Source organism: Papio anubis, chromosome 9 (assembly GCF_008728515.1).
Source record: "Papio anubis isolate 15944 chromosome 9, Panubis1.0, whole genome shotgun sequence".
NCBI classification, from domain to species: Eukaryota; Metazoa; Chordata; class Mammalia; order Primates; family Cercopithecidae; genus Papio; species Papio anubis.
This window is the reverse complement of record NC_044984.1, coordinates 31208640-31221486: the sequence shown is the minus strand read 5'-3', so window position 1 is coordinate 31221486 and position 12847 is coordinate 31208640. Positions and strand designations below refer to the sequence as shown.

General features: G+C 40.9%; 1 protein-coding gene and 1 pseudogene across 1 annotated transcript in view; one reads left to right on the top strand and one right to left on the bottom strand.

Moving 5' to 3' along the window:
* Positions 1 to 12847, bottom strand: part of FGD4 (FYVE, RhoGEF and PH domain containing 4) — a 259423-nt gene that overhangs the window by 169254 nt on the left and 77322 nt on the right. The window lies entirely within an intron of this gene.
* LOC116269018 lies at positions 10078 to 10170 on the top strand (annotated as a pseudogene).

The following is a 12847-nucleotide window of genomic DNA, read 5'->3' as shown; positions in this document are numbered from 1 at the left end:
AAACAAGTCTTGGAACTTAATCATACTCTTTTACTTTCTTATTTTGGATAATAAATAAAACTCCTTGGAAAAAAGAAAAAGAAAAAGAAAATGTGGCACATATATACCATGGAATACTATGCAGCCATGAAAAAGGATGAGTTCGTGTTCTTTGTAGGGACATGGATGCACCTGGAAACCATCATTCTCAGCAAACTTTTGCAAGAACAGAAAACCAAATACCGCATGTTCTCAGTCATAGGTTGGAACTGAACAATGAGATCACTTGGATACAGGAAGGGGAACATCACACACTGGGTCCTACTGTGGGGAGGGGGCAAAGGGGAGGGATAGCATTAGGAGATATACCTAACATAAATGACAAGTTAATGGGTGCAGCACACCAACATGGCACATGTATACATATGTAACAAACCTACACGTTGTGCACATGTACCCTGGAAGTTAAAGTATAATAATAAAAAAGAGTCAACTATTAAAAAAAAGAAAATTGAGGCCAAGACTGATAAGGCAGTCAAGATAAAGCCATACTGTATGAGGGAGACAAGATATGTACAATTCAGAGCTTCCAATAGATCTTCTTTGGTGTAATTTCCAAGGCATTATACATCTAAATAATTAACTCTTTCTCGAACACACCATAATCTAGTATAATACTGCAACGGAGTGGTGCTTTTGAGAGCTACTAACCTACCTCCAACAATCACTTGCTGTCAGTGGATGTTATTTTCATAAACTTTAAAAGCTGATCTTTATGAAGTGAAAGGTATAGGAATAAGACACAGCATGTTCATATACTGCGGTGGTGTCCATCTGAGGGCTCATGCTTTCCAAACCTCACCAATTCCAGCCATCATCCTCATCCAGGTCAGCTGAGGGCTGGAGGTGTCCTCTACAGTCAGGATAGGTTTTATACAGGAAGCGCTGGCACTTACACAGGCTGGAGTGAAGATGTCAAATGAGGATGTCAGCATTTTTGGTTCCCTCTCTCTAGTTCAGAAAAGTACTGCGGGAAACTTCAAACTGACCATATGGGCTAAAACTGGAAGTGTCCTGCACTGCTACTGGGAACCAGGGCCAGAAGGATCCTCATGAGTATGCTGCCTTTTGTTCTTGACCTCTTTTTCAATATTTTGGCAGTTTGGAGGGCAAAGAAAAAGAAAAGTTACATGGAATATTTTCTGATAATTTGACATTGTATATTGTAGATTTTTATATATCTTTACAATTGACTAAACCTTTCACTATTCATTCAGAGATTACATGGATCTAGCCGTAGAAAACTGCTGCAGGGATTACACTGAAATAAAATTGCACTCATAGATGTGTGATTGTGCTGTTTTTCTGAGTTCTATGCACAGATTCTCTGCCTTCTAGATTTTACAAAGTACAGATTTATCCCTACTGGCTTTAAATCAAGAGATCCTGATCAATTTACTCACACACACTTAAAATTCAGAATGGCTCTAGGAACTGCGATTTTAACCAATTTGTTACAAGCTAAAATTAGTATGCTACCCACAAAAAATTATCACATGGCTAAAAATAAAGCTTCATAAAAAGAGAATACACTAAGCTATTCATATTTTCCTAATACCACTATTATATTCTGTATCTTGATAAAATTAAGATTATCAGTAATCATAGCAGTATACTTAACTTGCTATGTGCTCTCCTCATAACCACCTCAACAAAAAGTCATTATTAGGTGTTGAAACTGAGAAAATCTACACATCATCTATAACTGAGAAAGTAACTTTCCAGATAGTAAATGGCAGGTCTGGAATGCAAATCCTCAACTATTTAAACTTCAAAACCTGATTCTAAAGTGCAGAATGTCTGCTTATCCTCCCAAAGTTTGTCAACCTGGGATGAAATAAAAACTTTTACAATATGTTTTCGTTTTCTTGTATTTTCCCCCCAAACTCAAAACTTAAAAATTTTTATGCCTGGTAAAGTTCCTCTTTCTACCTCATGTGATTCTTTGCATAACTAAATTCCTGAAAACTCTGCATTTAATCTACTTGTAAGCAAATCATTTTATATATAATCTGGAATAGTGGGATCATTTTAGAGTAACATATCTTGCAGTCCTACAGTCCGCTCAGCAAGAGTTGCTTTGATCTTAATTTGCTTATTCGCTGTACAAATGAGAAGAACACATTTGTAACTTCCTCAAGGTCACTTCGAGCCAGAAATAGAATTTTGGTTTAAGGTCTGGTTGCTAAATCACACTTCCTCTGCAATGGTAAGCTACCATTGGTAAGCTGGTCACTAAGAAATAGAAAACAAGAAGTATGGGATATTCAAAATACTTTTCATGCCAGAATTTCTCTTTTCCCTACCCATCTGTCTCTGTTTTGCCATCTCCTAAATATGCTATATTGTGATTACGGAAAAAGACAGCAACTACTTTGGCAGATAAGGAAAAACACCTTATTCCTATTTCAAACATGAAGCAAATACTTCATTTCCTTTGTTCATTAAAATATAGAATGTGGCCTTGAAAGTCATGGCACTGTTTAAAAAAATGCTTGTTAAATTTATTTATTCTATTTAATCTTACTGGTATAGACAATTATTTTGATTTATAAATTTGAGACTGTTCTCTAAGAAATGTGTAGGTACCAAGACATGTGACAACTGGCACTACTGTAGAGGGTTTTATCTAAAGCAGACTGCCCAATTGAACTTTATGCAATAATGGAAAGTTCTATAATTATGGTATATAATAAGGTGGCCACGTGAGCACTTGAAACATGGTTTGTGTGATCAAGGAACTGAAATTAACTTTTATTCTTTTATTTCAAGTAACTTAGGTTTTGTTTGTTTTTTTTTTTTGTTTTTTTTTGAGATAGCCTCGCTCTGTCACCCAGGCTGGAGTACAGTGGCATGATCTTGGCTCACTGCAAACCTCTGCCTCCCAGGTTCAAGAGATCCTCCCACCTTAGCCTCCCAAGTAGCTAGGACTACAGGTGCACACCACCACACCCAGCTAATTTATATATTTTTAGTAGAGACAGGGTTTCACCATGTTGGCCAGGCTGGTCTCGAACTCCTGACCTCAAGTGATCTGCCCACCTGGGCCTCCCGAAATGCTGGGATTATAGGCGGGAGCCACCACGCCTGGCCTGATGTTTTTGCTGTTGTAGTTGTTGTTGCTTTTGAGATGGAGTCTCACTCTGTCACCCAGGCTGGAGTACAATGGCATGATCTCGGCTCACTGCAACCTCCAGCTCCTGGGTTCAAGCAATTCTCCTGCCCCAGCCTCCCGAGTAGCTAGGATTACAGGTGCAAGCCACCACGCCCAGCTAATTTTTGTATTTTTAGTAGAGACGGGATTTCACCATGTTGGTCAGGCTAGTCTCGAACTCCTGACCTTGTGATCCACCCGCCTCAGCCTCCCAAAGTGCTGGGATTACAGGCATGAGCCACCGCACCTGGCTGATGTTATTTTTTTTTTTTTTTTTTTTTTTTTTGAGACGGAGTCTTGCTCTGTCGCCCGGGCTGGAGTGCAGTGGCCGAATCTCAGCTCACTGCAAGCTCCGCCTCCCGGGTTTACGCCATTCTCCTGCCTCAGCCTCCTGAGTAGCTGGGACTACAGGCGCCCGCCACCTCGCCCGGCTAGTTTTTTGTATTTTTTAGTAGAGACGGGGTTTCACCGTGTTAGCCAGGATGGTCTCGATCTCCTGACCTCATGATCCGCCCGTCTCGGCCTCCCAAAGTGCTGGGATTACAGGCTTGAGCCACCGCGCCCGGCGGCTGATGTTATTTTTAAAGCAATCTGTGGCTAGTGGACAGCATAGGTCTAAAGTCTGGATATATCTTTTAGCTTTTTATTTTGAAATACTTACAGACTCATAGGAAGTTGCAAAAACATGACAGAGAGGTCCAGTGTACCATTCACCCAGTTTCCTTTGATCATTACATCTTGTAAGACCATAACACAATATGAAAACTAGAACACTGGCATTGCTACAATGTATTTGGTTCTATACCACTTTGTCACTTGTATAGATTTGTGTAATCATCACCACAGTTAAAATACAGACAATCATTCCAACAGAGTTCCCTGGAACTACCTCTTTAGTCACACCCAATGCCCTGCTTCCCAGTATCCTTAACACTTGGCAACTACTAACCTGTTCTCCAACTCTACCATTTTGTCACTTACAGAATGTTTCTTATATAAACGGAATCACACAGTATGCAACTTTTTGAGATTACTTTTTTGCACTCCACATAATGCCCTTGACAGTCATTCAAGTTCTTGCAGGTACCAATCTCACATTCCTTTGTCCTGCTGCACAGAATTCCACTGTGTGGATGTACCACAGTTAGTTTAGCTATTCATGTATTAAAGAACATTTTGGTGGGAAAGGTGGCTCACGCCTGTAATCTCAGCACTTCGGGAGGCTGAGGCGGGCAGATCACCTGAGGTCCAGAGTTTGAGGCCAGCCAGGCCAACATGGTAAAACACAGTCTCTAATAAAAATACAAAAATTAGCTGTGCATAGTGGTGCACCCCTCTAATCGCAGCTACTTGGGAGGGTGAGGCAGGAGAATCGCTTGAACCCGGGAGGCAGAGGTTGCAGTGAGCCGAGATCGCACCACTGCACTCCAGCCTGCATGATAGATCAAGACTCTGACTCAAAAAAACAAAATTTTTCATTGTTCATAGGTTTTGGCTATTACAAATAAAACTGGTATGGGTATTCATGTACAACTTGTTTGTGTGGCTCTAACATTTCATTTCTCTGGAATAAATGCCCAGAAGTATAACTGCGAGGTCTTATGATTATCATAAGTGTTCACACATGCTTATCTCGTTTGTCTTCTGTACATCCTTTGTGGGGAAACATGACATTATGTTGTTTGCCATTTTCTAATTAATTGATTTTTTTTTTTACCGTTGAGTTTTGAGGTCTGTTTAAATAGTCTAGATAGAATGTTTTGTCAACTACAGAGTTTCCAAGTGGTTTTTTTCCCAGGTTAAACCTTGTCTTTTCTACCTTTTAACACAGACTTTTGCAAAGCAAAAGCCTTTCCTTTCAATCAAATTCGATTTATCAACTTTTTTTGATGGATTATGCTTTTGGTGTCATGGCTAAGAACTTTTTATCAGATTTTCTCCTATGTTTTCTTTAGAAAGTATTACAGTATTACTTTAGAAAATATTACAGTTTTGGCTGGGCACAGTGGCTCACGCCTGTAATCCTAACACTTTGGGAGGCTGAGGTGGGCAGATCATGAGGTCAAAGAGATCTGCGACCATCCTGGCCAATATGGTGGCTCCCTGTCTCTGAAATACAAAAAATTAGCTGGGTGTGGCACAGGCTGTAGTCCCAGCTACTCGGAAGGTTGAGGCAGGAGGGTAACTTCCGAACCCAGGAGGGAGTTGCAGTGAGCCGAGATCGCACCACTGCACATCAGACTGGTGACAAAGTGAGACTCTGTCTCAAAAAAAAAAAAAAAAAAAAAAGTATTACAGTTTTATGTTTAACATTTTAATAAATGATCTATTTTGAGCTAATTTTTATGTAGGGGCTGAGGTATTTTTATTTTTTTGTCCACAGACATCCAACTGCTCTATAACCATTTGTTAAAAAGATCATCCTTCCTCAACTGTAATACTTTTGCACCTTTGTCAAAGACCAGCTGGCTGTACTTATGCACGTCTATTTCTGGGTTCTATATTCTGTTTCCTCTATTTGTCTATCTCTCTTCCAATATCACAGTCTTGAAGATTGTAGTGACATAATAAATCCTAAAAGTGAATAGAGTGATCCCACATACATTTTTCTTTTTCAAAACTGTTTACTATCCTAGTTACCTTGCCTTTTTCTCCCCGCAGACAGGGTCTCATTCTGTCACCCAGGCTGGAGAACAATGGCACAATCTTGGCTCCCTGTAGCCAGTCTCCTGGGCTCAAGCAATGCTCCTGCTTCAGCCTCCTGAGTAGCTGGGACTACAGCCACCACACCTGGCTAACTTTTGTATTTTTGTAGAAACAAAGTCTCCCCATGTTACCCCAGGCTGGTCTCAAACTCCTGGACTCAAGTTATCTGCCTGCATTGGCCTTCCAAAGCACTGGGATTACAGGGTGAGCCACCATACCCAGTCTACTACTTTGCTTTCTATGTAAACCTTTAGAATGATCTTGTGTTTAGCTACAAAAATCTTGCTAGAGATTTTATAGGAATTGTGTTACACCTTTATATAAATGTGGGATAACTGAGATCTTTACTATACTGAGCCTTCCAATTCATGAATACAGCATGTCTCTCCATTTATTTACTCCACTCACTGCCCCCTCCTCCTATTAAAAAATCTTTTTTGACAGGTGGAGTTTTGCCTTTTGTCTTTTAACTTACATACTAAAGATATAATTTACACACCAATACAGTATTTAAGTATTCTTTTTCTTTGTTTTTTGAGATGGAGTCTCGCTCTGTTGCCCAGGCTGAAGTGCAGTGGTGCAATCTCGGCTCACTGCAAGCTCCGCCTCCCAGGTTCAAGCAATTCTTCTGCCTCAGCCTCCTGAGTAGCTAGGACTACAGGCTCATGCCACCATGCCCAGCTAATTTTTGTATCTTTAGTAGAGAAGGGATTTCACCATGTTAGCCAGGATGGTCTTGATCTCCTGACCTCATGATCCACCTGCATCAGCCTCCCAAAGTACTGGGATTACAGGCATGAGCCACCAAGCCTGGCTTTTTTTTTTTTTTTTTTTGAGACGGAGTCTCACTCTGTCACCCAGGCTGGAGTGCAGTGGCACTATCTCAGCTTATTGCAAGCCGGTCTTGCAGTGACACAAACACAAGCTGGGCACATGGCTTACACCCGTAATCTCAGCAATTTGGTAGGCTGAGGTGGGACGATGCTGAGCCCAGGAGTTCAAGGCCAGCCTGGGCAACATAGGGAGACTCCATCTCAGCATGCACACACACACAATTATTTTTACATTGGCCGGATGTGGCCGTGCACACCTATGGTTCCAGCTACTTGGGAATGTAAGGTGAGAGCATCATTTAAGCCCAGGACATCAAGGCTGTAGTGAGCCATAATGGTGCCATAACACTCCAGCCTGGGCAATAGAGCAAGACCCTGTCTCAAGATTAAAAAAAAAAAAAAAAAAGCCATGTGCGGTGGCTCACACCTGTAATCCCAGCACTTTGGGAGGCTGAGGTGGACAGATCACGAGGTCAGGAGATTGAGACCATCCTGGCCAACATGGTGAAACCCCATCTCTACTAAAAATACAAAAAAATTAGCCTGGCGTGGTGGCACGCACCTGTAATCCCAGCTACTTGGGAGGCTGAGGCAGGAGGATGGCATGAACCCGGGAGGCGGAGCTTGCAGTGACTTGCAGTGAGCCGAGATCACGCCACTGCACTCTAGCCTGGGCAACAGAGCAAGACTCTGTCTCAAAAACAAACAATCAAACAAACAAACAAACAAGTATATCCATTTGGGGCAAATAAGCAGACTATGCTGAAAAATAGACTTTACAGCCAGGGCGTAGTGGTTCATGCCTGTAATCTCAGCCCTTTGGGAGGCTGAGGCGGGCAGATCACTTAGTCCAGAAGTTTGAGACTACGCTGAGCAACATGGCAGGACCCTGTCTCTATAAAAAAATACAAAAAATTAGCTGGATGTGGAGGCATGCATCTGTGGTCCCAGTTACTTGGGAGGCTGAGGCAGGAGAATCACTTGAACTTGGAAGGTGGAGGTTGCAGTGAGCCGAGATTGTGCCACTGAACTCCAGCCACAGTGACAGAGACTGAGTCTCCAAAAAAGAAAAGAAAAGAAAAAAGAAAAAATAATAATGCTTTATAAATTTTTCTTAGATTTCTGCAGAGAAGGTCAAGTGGAAAAAATAAATTCTGTTAAATAGTAAACAAATATAACTATTTGGACAATTTACTAAAACTATAGGGAAGAGTGAAATGTATGGAAAAATCTTTAGAGGATTAAATTTAATTAGCCCAGCAGTGAGAGGTCTGTGAAAATACAGACCTCTCACTGCTGGGCTAATTAAGGAATATAATCAGAAAGTTATGTACCTACCCAGGGGAAATAAAGGATAATTTAAAAATTATATGCAAGAATACATTCTTAACAACAGAAGTTTAAAATAGTAAGAACTCATGGGAGGCTGAGGTAGGAGGACTGCTTAAGGCCAGAAGTTTGAGACCAGCCTGGGCAACACAGCGAGACCCCATCTCTATTAAAAATAAAATAGAACACAGCAAGTTTTACAAAACTTTAGTCATATGACTATACTTTAGTCATATTTAATAGGAAATGAAACAATATTAAATATGACTAAAGTATAGTTCTAAGGCAAGAGCACCAAAAAAACTCAGAGACCTTCTAAAACAGCACAAGTATATACTCCAAGCCTTCAGAAAACTACATTCAGCTTTCAAATCTGACTGAAAAATTGTGAAGACTGAAGACCAAGGAGCCAATTACAGTGAACATTTCCTGTTCACTTCTGTGTCTCCTAGTTAACATTTTACTAGTTCACATATAATAATTGCTTGACGGATTGATAAGTATCTAGCATATCCCAAAGCAAACGGAGCTATAATTTGCGCATATACAGAAGGAAATAATCTCTAGAAACCAAGAGTGTGGGCATCGTTGTTGAAACAGTTGGTAATGGTATCGTGCCACGGAAGTTTGACACTGGGATGGAGAATATCAAGAAGGAGCTGGAAGGATTCCTCATGCAGATTCATATGACACGGATCATAATTGTGATCATGCCTCAACCACGCTACCCATAAGATCATTACTAAATATGTTACTCCACCAGACTTGGTAAGGTATGAGGAGGATGGAAGATACACTTGCAAACTACTCAGGTGTGGCAGAGTAAAACTGCAAGCAACTAAGGGAAGCTTGTGCTATCCCAAACATTTTCACAATTATAATGAAGAAAAAATATTCGAGTTATTTCAATATTTAACAAGAAGTCAGGCACAATGGCTCACATCTGTAAGCCCAGCATTTTGCGAGGTCAAGATGGGCAGATCACCTGATGTCAGGAAATCAAGACCAGCTTGGCCAACATGGTGAAACCCCATCTGTACAAAAAATACAAAAAATTAGCCGGGTGTGGTGGCATACACCTGTAGTTTCAGCTACTCAGGATGCTGAGGCATGAGAATTGCTTTAATCTGGGAGATGGAGGCTGCAGTGAAAGTGGAGATCGGGGCACTGCACTTCAGCCTGGGCAACAGACTGAGACTCTGTCTCATTAAAAAACACAATCACGTTGAAGAAAAATATTTAAGTTATTTCAATACTTACCAACAACTTACGGATGCTATGAAGAAAATGTATACAGAAACAAAAGCATTAAATCAAAAGTACAACAATATGATAAAAAACAAAATAAAGGTCAAAGACTTAATACTAATCAGATTCTATGAAAGATGGATATAAACTCTGTTGAATCACTGTTGTCACAGGGCATTAATTTGATATTTTTTTTTCCAAATAGAACTCCAAATAAGACATGGAGAAATTTACTAGTCTAAGTGCTTAACAAATTCAGGAAGCCATTTACTATCTCGTATGAGCAAACCTAATAGATGACTCGGGTGAATAAGCAAAGGCAGAGGCAACCTCTGCTGCCATCTGTTTTGTCATCTCCTAGCAATCTACAAACAGCTGCACCACGAAAGTTCCAAGTGATAGAAGGCCCTGGGCTTCTGTCATCCCATTATTCCCTCTTTGGTTTACCACAATCATTTCTACAATGCATCCAGATTATGCCTCTCATTGTTCACAACTCTTGAGCATCTGGTTGCTATTTTGAGGAGGGGAGTGTGTGGAAGGGGACTCTTTTCTCTACATTGAGTAGTGTATAAGGCAAGCTTTATTTTAAAAAAATACACAGTTCACTGGTAAGATCAAGTAAGATGTATAAATGCATTCACACTTCCCTGTCACACACAAACTTTGACACAACCAATGGTGCTGGAGAGTGTTACTCTGTTGGCAAGGAACTTAAAATGACTTCTGTCCATCTGTGAAATATACCATTTAAAATTTCTTCCAATAGTGCTTACGTTGGCAGCACATATACTAAAATTGGAATGACACAGAGAAGAATACAAGGATGACATGCAAATTCGTGAAGTGTTCCATATTAAAATAAAATTTCAACAAACTGATATCAAGAGAGGCTCTTTATATGGAAAGGTTTTCTTGCTACCTCTTTCCAGATCTTCAAGGTTTTTTCTTTTGTTTTTTTTTGAGACAGAGTCTCACTCTAATCACCTAGGCTAGAGTGCAGTGCATGATCTCAGCTCACTACAACTTCTGCCTCCTGGGTTCAAGCGATTCTCCTGTTTCAGCCTCCTGAATAGCTGGGATTACAGGCACCCGCCACCATGCCCGGCTAATTCTCGTACTTTTAGTAGAGAAAGGGTTTCGCCATGTTGGCCAGGATGGTCCTGAACTCCTGACCTCAGGTGATCCGCCTGCCTTGGCCTCCCAAAGTGCTGGGATTACAGGCACGAGCCACGCGCCTGGCCAGATCTTCAAGTTTTTCAAGTAGTAAACAATTACTTTTCACCAACTCATAACCTTAAGCCAAGAGTGTCTTCTGTCACTACCCCCACTAAGAGATGGGGTATATTTCTCCACCTCCTTGAATCTGAGCTAGGTATATGACTGCTTTGTCCAGCAGAAAAGACCAGAAATTCCACTGTATACCAATTGTGAGCTTAATGTTTAAGAGTCCAGGCAACTTCTTTTTTGTTTGTTTGTTTGTTTGTTTAATTAGAAACAGGTTCTCACTGTTACCCGGGCCGGCCTCAAATGATCCATTCACTTCAGCCTCCTGAGTAGCTGGTATTACAGGCACCATAACCCTCCACCTAGCTAGAGGCATGGCAACTTCTGCTTCCTGCTTTTTGGAGTCTAGCTGCCACGTTGTGAGAAGGTCTAAGCAGCAACATGCATCAGGAAGGGCTGTGTGGAGTAGAATTAAGGCCCCAGTTGACAATCCCAACTAAAACCTCAGGTGGTAGGACCAACTTGACAGTCATATAATTAAGGTATCTTGGAAATAAATCAAATCAAGCCACCCAAGCTGACAGCACACAGATCAGAGATGCGCCATTCCTACCAAACTCTGGCCAAACTGCAAGACCATCCTCAAGAAAATACTTGTTTTAAGCCATTAAATTTTGAAATTATTAATTATGCAACAACAGATAACCAAAATAAAATTTGGTATCAGAAGTGAGGCTCTGCTGTAACAAAAACTCAAAATATGTACTGGTTTTGGGTCCAGGTGGTAGACAACAGTTAGTAAAGATTTGAAAAACAGTATAGATATGTTACTGGTGGCTGAAGAAATGGAGACCCAAGAAAAAGCAGCAGACCTGTTTCATACAGTAATATGGAGGTCAGAAAGGGTCCCTAATGAACTCATGGACCCAACTAAGGAGAATTCCAAGAATGTCAAAAGTGCCAACTGGCTTGTTTTTAGCTGCCTATAATAAAATACAGGAGTAGTGAGATGAATTCGAAAAGGAACTGTTTGGTTCCTTTTTAAGCAGAATTCAGAGGAAATACAAAGAAGTTGGACTTCATGGGTTAAAAAATAAAACAATTCCTCTTTTCAGCAGCTAAGCTTAAAACCACTCAAAATAAGAAATGGCCTTAGGGCAAAGATCAAATCCCGTGCTACCAGTAGAGCCTCTAGGATGTGGTGGTAAGACCCTTTTTCGAGACCTCATGAAGATGTTAGGTGGTTGCTCGTGGACTTTCTGTTAGACCAGTGATTCTAAAAGTTCATATGCATCAGACTCAGATGGAGATTTTATTAAAACCTAGATTGCTGGGATGGATCATCACAGTTTTTCATCTAGCAAGTCTGGATGCAGACTTCAACTGTAAGTTCCCAGGTGATACAAATGCTGCTGGTACAGACACCCATGCTTTTGGAATCACATAGCTAGACCAAAAGGCTTTAAAGAATCTTAAGTGGGTGCTTTGAGTACCAACTAAACCAGACAGTAGAGCTTTTGACAATAAAAGGTCATTTTCACATGACAGTCTGATACAAAGGCAGTCCAGGGTAAAGAAAGTCCTATCTTAAAAAGATTTGTAGGGGTATTTGTTATCTAATATTGTGAACACCTAAAAGATCTATGGTAAAACCCAAAAGGCATTTCAGAGAAATATACCAGTGGAAACACCATCAGCTTGGACTAATAGAGCTAGTTAAAAATGAAAAATATTAGCACCCCTATTTGGACAGGAAGAGGCCAAAAAACACGGGCCATTTCTTGTGGAAAAGAAAGAATCAGAAGACAGCCAAGAGCCTAGGGATGGAGATGAGGGCCAAAGAGAGGCACCCGGTAGTGAACTAGTTCCTCAACAAGGATATAGATCGAGCTAAATGTCAGAACTGCTATGTACCAGTCACGGCCATGTGTCTCCCAGTCACATCTGCTGCTTTTTTCTGTTTAAATAAGTTTACAATGGCAAGGTTTTTACTATATTCACAGATACATACACCCACCATCAATTTTAGACCTTTTTCATCACACCAAAAATAAATTTGTTTTTAATTTGGAGATAGGGTCTGGCTTTGTCACCCAGGCTGGAGTACAATGGTGCAATCATGGCTCACTGCAGCCTCAACCTCCTGGGCTCAAGCGATCCTCCTGCCTCAGCCTCGGAGTAGCTGGGACTACAGGCACGTGACACCATGCCTGACAAATTTTTGTATTTTTTGTAGAAATGGGGTTTCGCCATGCTGTCCAGGCTACTCTCAAACTCCTGGATTCAAGCAATCTACCCACCTTGGCCTCCC